We start from the raw sequence: 13,886 nt of genomic DNA on the forward strand, positions 1-13,886 counted from the left end.
GGCTTTGATTGAGCGTGCCGGTGCTAAGACTGAAGCCAAATAAAGTGTCTGTCAGTGGGTTAGACTCTCTGCAGATCACACAGAACAGTGTTTATGTATTCCATTTGCAACTGAAGTTCTGTGAATATGTGTGTGAAGAGGTACACAGGAGTCATAATATTTGCAGGGCAAAAGTAAGAGAAAATAAAGTGCTTATATTCGAGCGAGTGCAGTGTATGTTTGGGGGCAATGAAGTGAGGGAGAAGCAAGGAAGTGCATTTAGGGAAGAGTGAAAAGAGGATGCTGAAGAGCAAAGAGAGGCAGTTGAAGATGTGCAGATGGACAAGATATGCAGAGAAAAGAGGATACATATCTAGCATAAAGCACACATAACTGAAAGCCAAAACCCCTTCCACAGACCTCAATGCTATTTAACTCACAGACTCACAATTTCAGAATTGAAACATTTCCAATGTTAATTATTGATAACAAATAATTGTTATTACTCATTTATCTAAAACAGTTAACACCCATTCACGAAGCCAAACATACTGACAAGTTTTATAGGTGTATGTCAGTTGTTGTACCTGGATGCAATTACATCTCAGAGAGAAACCAAAATACCAGTCAGGTAGCACACTATGGGAATCACAGGAATGTATTTGACATGTTCTATTATAGAGAGCCCCTGCTTTTTTTCATCCCATTTAAAGACCTGTCTGCACATATTTCTATATAACTGGTTGCAGCCAACTTCTGTGGGTGCTTCGCGTAGCCTGGTTAGAGCAGTTTTTTCAAAGTTAATGCTGTGCAAGACACTGGGCAAGCATACATTTGAAAGGGGTAATGTTGTCACGCTGTACAATTTACACATTACAAAAAGAGTTGAACATATTAATACATTAAGATATGGGGCAGTTATTAATGTGTTTAATATTTCAAGACTATACGTTCCCACTGCTTTATAAGCCTTGCTTTATTGCGACATTCATTTGCTTTAAAATGCACCATTTGTCGATTCCTGTTTTCATATCTTTCTCATGAGAGGGACCCACACTGGGACCCCAGGTTTGTTCATTAAACGTATTTGCGTCGCTCGCTATATAAAAGTCATGCCCAACATTTACGCCCACCACTTTCAAAATGGCACCAGCCGCCATTGCCGGAGTGAGGTATGTACTACATTCCTCTAAAAAAAATTAGCAGGAATGCAGGCATGAATTTATGATGAGGGCCTAAAATTGATAACTCAAGGAGAAAACGTCCAAGCAACGCATGGTAGCACATTATACTAAGCATCGTGAATAAAATAACTTTTGAAACAATTTCTATGCTTAGTGAAAAAATATTTTGGAAGAACCTGGACATTTTTTTTAAACACTGTATTTTCCTTAAGGAACTAATAATGATTTAGCCAAATATTCCACTGTGAAAATCAAGACAATATATGTTCATGGTTATGGTATTCTGGCAATGTTTGTTTAATTTTATGTGCATGACGTTTAGGATAACACCTTAAATTTTAGGATGCCACGTCTTAGTAACGGCCTGAATTTTTTATCAAAAGGAAGGTTCATCTTCATAAAAGGAAGAACACAATGCCTGAAATGTCAAAATATCTAAAAGATGGATTAGTGGTAGCAACTTGCGGAGTCTATGAGGTCCAAACATTTGTCTTCTCCAATGTTTACGGATACCTCACAGCCTCCTCACTACAATCATTCTGTCCCTTTTGTGAAGTAGAACCAATTTATGTCCCCTCCAGCCACTTTTGCACTTTTTAATTTCCATAAATTGGGTAGATTCATCTGCCCTCACCCACATATGTACAGTCACCACAATGACGCCCACACCCTTGGGTCACACCGTTGTATTAGCGATTAACCAAGTACTTAAGCCAAACTAGGTCTGATTAATAATATCAGTTTAATTAACACATTGCTTGCCTCCTACAAACTTAGGCCTTAGTACGATTGCGGTCTGGCAAACTGTCGACCGCCATATTATCGAGCAGAAGACCTTCCGATAATGAGTGGGAGGTCCCACCCACTCATTTATGATGAGATCGCCAGCATGGCAGTAGGAAAGTGCTTTTTCCCATTGCTGCTTGTGATGCTGCCCTGGAAAAGGGCCGCAGCACAAGTAGTAATAGAAAAAAAATACTTTGTGTACATCCCTGCACCTTGTGCCAGGCACCATGTGGTGCCTGGCACATGGTACATGGATCTGTGGGAGGGAGCACCCAGGCCCCTTAGCAGTGGCCCACAGGGGACAGGGGCCCTGTTTGGGGCTTCCAAAACCTGTTTTCATCTGTCTTTTCATAGTAGTCTGAAAAACCATAAAAAGGCAGTTGGAAAGGGACATCCTAATCCTTATTCGCAGGCACCCCCTCAATTGTGGAGATAGGAATCTGACCACCGCCCCAACGGGATCTTGGATACTGTCGAAGGTGGCAGTCTTTCCCCCAACCTCTGCACTCTGACAGCCAGTATTGCAATCTGGCGTCCGTACCGATGTCCTGGATGGCCGGCGGACCACCACCGATTGCCTGTCAGTTGTGGTCTGCCTGACATCGTAATGAGGCCCTTAATTAGGAACTCTGATGCAGGTCTTACCAGACACAAGCAGACACACTTATATACATTTTCAAATACAAAGAAAACAAGGGCCTCATTTACAAAAGATTACTGTGGGGCAGCACCACAAGTCTTTTTGCTGCAATGCCCTATGCCAATTTGAAAGGGCAGGAATGCATTGTATTTAAAAGATACAGGGCATTCCTGTCCTTTCAGCCATTGCTGGTGCACAATTTGGTAACTGCCAACCTTGCAACATGGTGCAGGGGTGTCTGCATTGATGGCAGGATTGTTTTTGTGCAGGAAGGGGCACCTTCCTGCACAAAAACAATTCATGGAGGCATTTTCCTGATTCTATGTATGCTGCTGAATGCAGCACACATGGAAAGAGGAAAAAACTAGGACAAATGAAAACATTTCTCCTCATTACACCTGCTCTTTGGAGGCCTAAGGTTTTGGCATAGTTCCAGGGTTGCATGATTTTGTAAATTGGAGGCAGCATCAAAATCCATTGGTGTTGGTGAAAACACCCACCGCAATGCACATGGAATGCCTCCTTAACGCAGAGTAAGGTAACGCAGCACTTTGCTCTACATTGCCTTACTCCATATCTATGAGGCCATTCAAAGCCACACAGGATGGGTTTGCGTCGCCTCATAGATATGATTGAGAGACCTAAACCACCAGAGCGTCAAAGAAAAGTCACGCTCCAGCACTGCAGGCCTTTTGTAAAAAAGCCCCTAACAGTTTTCCAATCGAAGCAATAGCTTTGAGCATATTTTGAAACACATTTCTTTTTTACAAGTAGACAAGAAATCTATAAACTGATTTATAAACTAATTTGAAATTACAATCTATATTATGCGTTGAGCTATTGAGAAGTACAACTTAAGTGAAGAACAGTAAAGTTCTAACACTGAGTGACCGATTTACAACCTGCATTTTGAAGTTTGTAAAGCAGTACTACAGTAGTACAATTTCTTACTAAATGCAAATCACAAACTACTGGTGGAAATCTCCTCCACCATCTCTACTAGGGCCTGATTTCCAAACTGTATTTCATTGTATGCAAAGTAGTACTACAGTAAAACTTCTTTCTTATTTAAAAAATGCAGTTCACAAACCTTCAGGTGGAAATTACCACCACCACTATATTTTCTATGGGTAGATGTCTTTTACTACTTGGTTGTACATGTGAGAGGGACTGGGGAGTGTTTGGAATATGGATCATATCTACTACTAAATCAGAGGGATTTTGGAAGGGATAAGAAGGGGGATAGATAGGGGTAATGAGGAGTTTAGGAAGAGGCATGCTAATAAAAACACACACCCACAGAAGGGTAAGACCATTGCTATTTACAAACTACGTGTCTGATTCACAAATTGCATTTTGTACTAAGTAAAGTAGTAGTACAGTAGTACTACTTGCTACAAAATGCAAACCAAAGACCAACTGGTAGAAATCTCCACCTCCTTTCTTTTCAATGGGGAGATCCTCACACATGTAAATTTGTTACTTAGTAGTAGATTTGGAAGTGCCTAAGGAGAGTGGCTGGAAATGGGGGATGTTTTACTACTACTACTACTGTGAGAGGTTTAGGAAGGGTTTGGGAACGTTTTAAGGACGATTAAGGAGGTGTTTTGGTAGGGTCAGGCACTCATTCACCAAAGAGTAAGCCCATTGCTATTCACAAATTGCACTTCTAAAGCCATTACAGACAACAGTGACCTAAACAGGAGTAAATGTACTCCAGATCAGACCTTGATAAGTCTAATACCACTCATGGTCCGCTCCTGGTATTGCAACACCCGATATACAAAATCATGACAGCAGGGGCTTAAAATAAAACCCTATAGGAAGTAAAGGTAAAATGTATTTATGTATTTTGGCTCATTAAATATATATCTCAATTGTATTTAATGTTAAACAATTAACATTAAATAACACATGAATATTATTTAATGATAATATATTTTAATAACCTTTTATAATTAAAAAATAGTTACAGTATTTACAATAATTCTATACATGACTGTTTGCAATTTCTAATATATAATAAGTATAAATAAACATTTTAATTTAGATGGGTTTTCAATACAACTGTGAAAAATAATGTACATTTATTTTATTATTCCATTTAAATAAATTAAATAATAAATTCACAATCAAATTACTAACACTAGCATTTTTTGTTCCATCTTCAAATTATATACAATTAATTTACATTAATGTTTAACATAAAAATACTATTTTTTAAGTTTAATACACTTTACATTTTCTCTATACTTTACTATAGGACAATCTCTGCCTCAAGGGTGAAGAATGCTGCCTACATGTGAAAAGTTACTAGTAGTAACTTTACAGTCATATTTTCAGTTACACTCCTGTTTTAGGGGGTGGAGGCATGTAAGTCTACACTTTGTAGCAAGTTTACACTTGTGTAAATTTACCTTTCTGAATAGGCCCCTACAGTTCTAAAGTTAGTACTGCCCTAAAGGTGAAAAAAAGGAGTAAATGTACTCTGGTTCAAACTTGCAATAAGTGTAGCACTTCAAAAGACGACTCATAGGTACTGCAACACACTACATTAGAAAATAACGGATGTAGGGACTTAGTATAACACCTTATAAGAAATAATGATAACATCAAAGTAATTAAATTAAGATGAGGCTCGGAAAGCCACTGACCTATTCTGCCCCCCTGTTAATCCCTGCACCACGTGGCAGGCAGCTTGAGGTGCCTGCCTCGTGGTGCAGGGATTCACCAAATCTCTCATTTCCGAATGGGAGCTTGTGCTACGGCCAGTTTACGTCTGCAGTACAAGCTCCCATTGAGAAATAGAAGTATGTAACGACACCATATGCAGTCATATTGTGATTGCAGTGTTGGCACCGTCGACTGGAGGTCGGTTGGTCCAGAGACTGCACTGGGGTCGGTCGAACGCAACTCTGACTGACATCATAATCGAGCTCTATATGTGTATACATATACATAAACATATATATTCAATGAAATTATGGAAACTTTATTTATTCTTTAAAGAGATACCAAACGTATCTACACAAACAATAGAAATTCTAAATTGATATTTATAGCTTTAATTACTTACTCTCGCCCCACCTTTAAGTTAGTATAACATTTTTTATTCTTTGTATACAAAACAAACTTAAATTACACAAATATTAGAAATTCTAAACTTTACTTTAAATGTATCATTTCCACCAGACCTTCAAAATTATTACAACATGTGCACTTCCAAATGGAGTGTATTAACTTGACAGCCACACTACATTAACCTAAATCAATAAGAGAGACATTAGGGAACTTTCCAGGAATAACAGGAGTGGTAATGGTCAATCTCAAGAATCCAGATTGCTCGATGTGTCAAATCTATTGCCAGTAGGGACATTATGAATGTGACACCCTGGTACCCCCACATTGACTTCTCCCTGTAAGACTGCCAGAAGTGGTTAAAGCCTGTGGCCTGCAAAAGTAACGCAGTGGTAAGGCCAAAAAGGTGGACTGCATTACCTGATTTCAAGCAGCCATAGCATTAGTAAAATTTACCACCACACAATTTCACTAAAATATTTTCACCTCCTTGCCTACCCATGAGACTATTCTAGCCATATTGATCTGTTACAATAAAACCTGACCGTGATCTGGCGCCTATTCAGTGAATATCCTTGTTTTTCAGCTGTGAAAACCTACATCCCTAATGCTTCTAAGAGGCAGCATATTGACCAGAACCATCACAAAATGTGTTGATGCTAGTGGTAGCTCAAGAGTCACGCCCTCATGTAGTAGCCTATCTGCCCCCATCCCCACTGTAAGCAGAATGCAACACCTCAGCAGAAATATGTGACCCACCAGATGATATATCAGGTATGTTTGGCGACAGGACAGTTGAACCATCTGTTTACACACTGGTAAAATTAGCCAAAGCATTAATAGACGCTACTAAATTTGAGATTGTAGGTTCTATGCTGATTAGGTGCTGTCTCCAAGAATCAAAGGTCCTGTACAAGATGTTCCAGTCTCAAAAGTGCTCCTTAGTCACAGCACTAGGTTGAAGTGTTTGGTGGGGCCTCCGCTCTTTAGCTTCCTTACCTTGCGTCTCTATATCCATGTACAGAGCACAAGTGGAACTGATTGAACCTTTCCGCTTGTCCAATGACTGGCTTACGGGAGTATCATTCTTGGGAGGCTGATATACTAAAGGCCCAAATTCTTTGTGTATGCCCTGATGGGAGTATCTCATTACTGGAGCTGCCCACACTTTCAGAATCTCCCTTAGTTACAATGTCACCATGGCCCTCAGTGCTGGTACAGCCTCTCAGCCTTTATCCTAACTGTTCCTCTACTGAAGTGGAAGTAAGATATGTAATAATGGAAGAACTGGTGCAGGGTCTCTTGCCTTTATGGGCAGTATTAGAATTGTGTTTACCCATAATCCAGCAAGGAAGTCACTAGGCCAAGAAGGGTGGCCTGGTCCAGTCCTTGTCAGGTATGGATGGGACTGCACTTGGCCCTGGCTTGGCTCAGGCACACGTCCGGGAGCGTCCTGCGCTGTGGGAAAGAGAGCGCACTTTTATCAGTGGTAGGTGATTACTCCAGCCTCCAACAGATGCCCATGTGTAGTGTGGACTGCGGGAAAGAAATTTCCTGCCAACCTGTATACCTAGATATGACCAGTCCCATTGCTCTCTAAATGTGGAACACATTGTAAAAGAACTAAGATGGCAAACTCAGATGATGTCACAGGGACAGCTGTACAGTACAACAATTGTCGACACCGGGGAAGACCAGGGTGCCGAGCTTTCCTCTCTCATATCAACTGAGTGACTTTAATCATGGTAGTAGCAAATGCATCATATTTGGTTTGGCAGTTCGGGCTGGACTGTTCCCATGAGGGACAGGGTCAAGACTGATTTGCATATGGCTTGACGCCAAACTGGGCTGGGGTGGTGACTGGTGAGCAAAAGAATGATGGATTGAACTCAGATCTTTGTGACTGGGGGTGAATGTTTGCATTGGTCAGCATTCCGTCCATCATTTGTTCCTTTTCCGTTTGTCACCCTTAGTGGCAAGGGTATGTCCAGAAGTGGGTTATGGTGCTCACTGTGCCACTGGTTTCAAGCTAGCCTGGCTGATGAGAGGTGATGCCCTGAAACCGGTCCTAGTATGCTTGTTTCCAGTCCAGGGAGGACTTGGCTTGGCAGTTCAGGCTAAACTGTTCCAATCAGGGACAGGGTTAAGACTGATTTGCACATAGCTGGGTCAAAACAGGGGTGGCGTGGTGAGCAAAAGAACAATGTATTAAACCCAGATCTTTGTGACTGGGGGTGAATGTTTCCATTGTTCAGCATTCCATCCGTCATTTGTTCCTAATGCATCATATTTGACATCTTCAGCCGCTGGTAGCCATAGCTTTTTAGATTGCATCACTCTGCATTATGAACTTTAAATTCAAACTCCTACTGGAAAAGTCAAACTACAAGTGCAAAGACCTATCTGAAGGAGCAGACTCTCAAACAAGGACCAGAAAACATAGCAAATGTGATATTTCTCTTTTCTTAAATGGAACACAAAATGTAAAGGAATAACTTACACACAGTGGCTTTTCCACATCTCTGGTGATAAGTGTTTGCTAATACAGACGCTGGCAGCAGTTGTAAAAAGATAGTCTACACTGCAACCAGAAAGGGAGACTTGGTAGGATGAATGCTGTGAAGTGGTTGTGTAATAAGTAATAGACACCAAAATTCTAAAAATTAGAAGTACAGAACCGGAGATATTATTTTTCAAAGATTTAGATGTTTGTAGGGCCAAAGACTGCAAAGAGCCAATTGCGGTACTCTGGTCGCGCTAAAGCAAGTCAAAGTCAAAAGTTAAGGCAGACAGCAATAGAGTGCAGGTGGAACTCAGGGACCATGTTCATCCCAGTGAAAGGTTTACCTTCTAACTTAGTCATTTTTCTGGAGAAAATGTCCAATTGATGAGGTCGTCAACTGGCCAGGATGCAGGTTGGATCCAAAGAAGGGCTCATTGACGGCTGCTGTCTGAAGTGCAGGACCTCAGTGGGGACCTCAGCTTTGGCCGGAAGATTGGGCTCTCGAAGTCTTCAGGAGGAAAACTCAGAGCGGTTGAAGTCTGAAGTTGGTGCCCAGGAAGGCATTATTATTTTGGGTTGCGGCTCAGTGTTGCTGCCGGTAAAATCCTTTATGTGCGGACTTCGAAACTTTTGTGGAAGTCAGCCTCCTTTTAATGGGAAAAACCAACAAGATGAGTCTGACCGGTAATTCGACGGAGGTGGCTATAGCTCGACAGTGATGCCATGATAGCCCCTGGTTCTTGTGCTAAAAGTTCAGAAATGTTTTGAGGTGTCCAGTCTTACAGTTTTGGAAGGGGAACGAGTAAACGTTAACACCAGCCAAGGGTCCAGGATCTTTTAAACACCACTTGAGGGTTAGGACTCAATCTCCCACAAGCCACCAGCTGGGTTCAGGGCAAATCCAGTTGAAAATGAGCAACTGGGTTTGGCAGACATTTGGGCATTTTGCCACTTTCGTGTTCAAGGAGCTGAAAAGAGGGCTCACAAACTAGCATTTGTAGTCCACTCTTCTGTGCTGGGTACATGTGGGGAGCAGGTCCAGCCCTTGGTGTTTTTCTTCACAAGATAAAGAGCAAGTGCAGTCTTTTTTCTGTCTTTCACATGCCCTGAGTTGTTCTGAAGAAGGTACTCATGGCTGCCACTTTAATTGCACTACCTTACCACTCCCTAATCAATGGGGCAAACGCTCCTGGGGAGTTCCTAGTCACTTTTATGGCACTTACTGTGGGAACTTTTCTTCCTTGTGCAGAGCTCTCTGAGCCCATCCAGAGGTGTGAATATAATAATAGGAAACCCTCCCTTTTGGTCACTCAAAACAAGTTCTGTAGGCAGCACCTCTCCCACTGGGATTGGTGCCTGACTGGCTGGCATGACAATGTAAGGGGCAGGCCTGGGTGTTAGTTATATCTGCTTGTTACAGGGTATGCACATTTTGAAGTGTAATTAAATTCTTGGGCACAGCCCACGTAGGCATCTTGTCAGGAGGATAAATATTGCTCCACACCCAACGCCTTTGTCCACTGTCTTTCAGCGATACACACTCACTGAGGAGAGCCATTAACAGTGAGATGACACTGAACACTGGCAGAAAGCCACATTTGGCCTGGACAGGAAAATGATAAATTTTTTAAAGTGGTATTTTGAAAATAGTAATTTAAACCCCAACTTGACATTTACACTGGATTTGAACTTACTATTAGTTTGAGTACTTGAATACTTTTTCTAGCTCCTCTCAAACTACAATTATACATTTTAAGGTGTTGGAATGTAACCCCGTTCTTTTCTATGGAAGAGCCGGACTAGCCACAATGAAAAACAACTTTGGAGAGTACTGATGTCATACTTTCTTAATACCATGCACCCATCCCTATAGGCATTTAGCACCTACCTTAAGTGTGACTTATAAGTATTGCACATGAAGGTTCAAGCTTGACAAAAGATTTACATTGCCAGGTTTAATTTGCAGTCTTAAAACTGCACACCCTGTCTGCTGTGGTAGGCATAGAGCCATGTTTTACATTGTCAATGTGATGTCACAATTGATGCTGCAGTCCATTAGTGGCATTTAACTTACAGGCTCTGGGTTCCATACTAGGGACTTAAAGGTAATTTAATGTTGTCAATCAGGAATTAGCCAATTCTATATGTTTTTATTGGGATCAGAACACATACACTGGATGTTGAACAAAGGCCCCTCAGTGGTCAGAGTTCATACATAGTCGTAAACCGTAAAATCCAGCAAAAAGTAGGGGGTGACCATCCAAAAAATTACTTTTTTACAGTACTCTTTGATCCATATTAGATGAATTAGAGGTGAATGGGGTGTCAAATCTGTGCCTGTCTCATTAGAGCTATATTCCATAGAAGGGAGCCGATGCTGTCAGTGACATGTTTGGGTTCTGTGAGTTGGTTTTCCCCAACCATCTGCCTGATGGCATCAAATTTCTGTTTGGTGTCTGAGCCCCCACTGGAAGTATGCAAATGACACCAGGGCCTAAGTTTGAGTGGATGTACATAACTCAGAGGTAACTTATCTGTCCCATATATGTGCAGGATTGAGTCATCCAAAACCAGACATGTCCTGGAGTAGGGGTTGGTGAGAGCACTCCCTAGTAATCAGATTGCTTCACTGCTGAGAGTTGTAGCCAGTTTCCAAAAAGTCTTGTGTTTGTGGCAGGGTATATATTGGATACCATTAACATTGATCCACATTGCCAATGTAAGTTCCAGCTTTATCAACCATCATGAAAGAAAAAGGCTGTAAAGCAAAAATATATCCCCATAAGTTTCAGCCACCGCAGATTTTGTGTAGTAACTGTCAGGTAGGACAGAGATGGGTGTGTCATACAATGTCATCTAATCCAAGAACTGCCGTATGACTTTTATAGAAAGATAAATCTGCTTTTAGCCATTTAACACCTTATTATCAAAGAAAGGACCTCACCCTTGAATTGCAATATACTGCATTTTTCCTTGGTTGAATATGTAGGTGTGACAAAGTGGCTTTTTAGTTGGGGTGGTTGTGAGACCTCACCAAGTCATAATGTCACTATTCTTTTCCAGGTCCAGTTAGGTTGCTTCATGTTAAACCTGGGTGGCTGTGGCACAGGGTAGTCACACTTAAATTAAAGTGTAAAGCATTTATCAGTTCAAAAAGAGTAAATAAGTAAGATACTCTATACAATAAAAATCACACTCTGATTTATACCAAAAGTATATTTTTTATTTTTAAATATTCACCAAATTGGCAAAAATTGGACAAAGGGAACCAGAGTTCTGGGTTTCTAAATGCTTACAAAAATCACTGCAATTCACTCTAAATGTTTTGTAGGTCACTTCTTTTTACTCATAGATGAGCTTTGAACACAAGGGTCTGGGCAAAGTCAAAGTTTCAGGCCAACCACGTTGGAGCGTGGGTTGAGTGCAGGGGTCAGGTTGGTCCCCATCAAATTTTTACCTTCACATTTAGAAAGGTTTGTAATTCTTTTTCCTGTCAACAGTCTCACTGGCAGAGTCCTCTGCAGCTTTAGTCTGGTATTGGGTTTACCATCGGTTGACAGGTGAAGTCCAGCGGTCTGGTGAAAGCCATAAAATGGCAGGGTCAGCTATACACCACCACTTATTTGGCATTCTCGAGGGGGACACTAGGGTGGTTTCAATTTGGTACCCCCTTTGAGGTAGATCGCTCCATCATAGACCCAGAGGACTGATATGTATTAGTACAGGGCAAAATGGTTACACTCAAAAGCATCTACAATCCGAATCATGATCATGTGAGGCGACTGTCAGCACTCTTCTCTCTGCTCAACACATTAGATATCTTAATAGGGGGAGACTTTAATTGTGCTGCAGTCATTGCTCTGGATAGATCAACTCCCCTGGTAAATGGTACACAAGTGTCTAAGGCTTACGAAAGGGTTTAGGGAATGGCTGGAGCGGTGAGACATGGTGGACATCTGGAGAATACAACATGGGAGTGCACTGGATTACTCATATTACTCACATCTTTATAGTCTACAAACTAGACTGAACAAGTACACCTGTTCGGCCCGCCTGGGACCCGCTATCACCCACTCCAAATACCTAGGGCGCACATTATCTAATCATAATCCATTATTACTCCATATACGCTCACTACCAGAGCTGACCTTGACTCCCACTTGGCGGCTTGACCCAACATTCCTAGAAGATGCATACTTCCGTACCTTGTTACAGGCAGCGGTTACTGAATATTTCCAGTTCAATCAGGGCATGGCCGGCCCTAGGACTGTGGAATGGGAGGCTTTTAAGATGGGGGTGAGAGGACCCTGCATGAGCTGAAAGGTAGGGATGAGAAAGGAAATAGTAGAGGAACTTACCTGATTAGAGGCTAAGCTATACGACAGGGTGGCTCAACTGATGGTTACACAGGAACGACTAAGCAACACAAAGCGGGAATACAATAAGGTACTGGAGTGATTGCGATGCCAGGACCTACGTGAGTACCAGACTCAGGTGCATGCTGGGGTGGGCAGAGCGGGTAGATTGCTTGCGTGGCTAGTGTGCCCTGAATAAAGGGGTTCCTCCATTTCTCAGATTAGAATTAGTGGGGGGAACATTGCTATAGCGCCCCAGGGTGTTGAAGGAGACATTTAGGGACTATTATGAAGGACTATACAATAAACTGACTCCACAGATGTGGGAGAGCCTACTTGACATTCTAACACCTCTACCTCTACAGACATTGGAACTACCCTATGGGAGAGCCTAGGAAGACCGGTGACAACAATGGAAATTTGTGCGGCGCTCAAAGAGATGGCCAAGGGGAAGACTCCAGGACCAGGTTGTCTGCCAGTGGAGTTTTACTCCATATATGCACAGACGTTAGCTCCGAAACTGGAAGCAATGTACGCGGAGGCTTGGGATAATTGTGAAATAATTCCCTTCAATAGAAATGCCCTGGTTGCACCCCTCCCGAAGATAAAAGAATTGGAGACGTGAAAGTCAGATTTCCATCCCCCCTCTATGCTCAACGTTGACTTCAAAGTCTTGAGCAAGGTCCTGGCCTCGTGGTTTTTACCTTGTATGAGCCGGCTGATACACGGAGATCAGAGCAGCTTTATACTTACTAGGTCCACCTCTGAGAACCTCCAATGGCCCTTTTAGATTATGCACCATCCTGAACAGAATCCAATACCCAGAGACCCTCATCCTTTCAATACACCTAGAAAAGGCGTTTGACTCAGTGAGATGGGACTTCTTGAACGCTACAAGGGAACGCATGGGACTAGGGGAGAGTTGGATTAAGGGCGTAAAATTACTATACACGCGTTAGGACAAATGGGGTGATTTCCCATTAGTATATATACATAGAGGCACCTGACAGGGTTGCCGACTGTCCCCACTGCTGTTTGCTCTGGCAATTTAGCCAGTAGCGGCAACCTTCAGACAGCGTGGGCACCTCCATGGCATACACTTGGGAGGGACGAGGCATGTAATTTCTCTCTATGCTGATGATCTGCTGTTATATTTGAGAGTGGGTGGCTGAAGGGTGGAACAGGAGTTGACCCTGTGAAACAGTTATGCCATACTGGCAGGGCTTAGACTCAATAAGGTTAAGACACATATCTTCACATTAGTGAGTGAGTGTCCCCACCCCGAGGATCTTCCTGAGGGATTGACATGATCCTCCCGCTCCTTTAAAAAGGCTACAGCACCTGAGATACTGCAATCTGAA

This window comes from Lissotriton helveticus, chromosome 10 (assembly GCF_964261635.1).
Source record: "Lissotriton helveticus chromosome 10, aLisHel1.1, whole genome shotgun sequence".
NCBI lineage: Eukaryota > Metazoa > Chordata > Amphibia > Caudata > Salamandridae > Lissotriton > Lissotriton helveticus.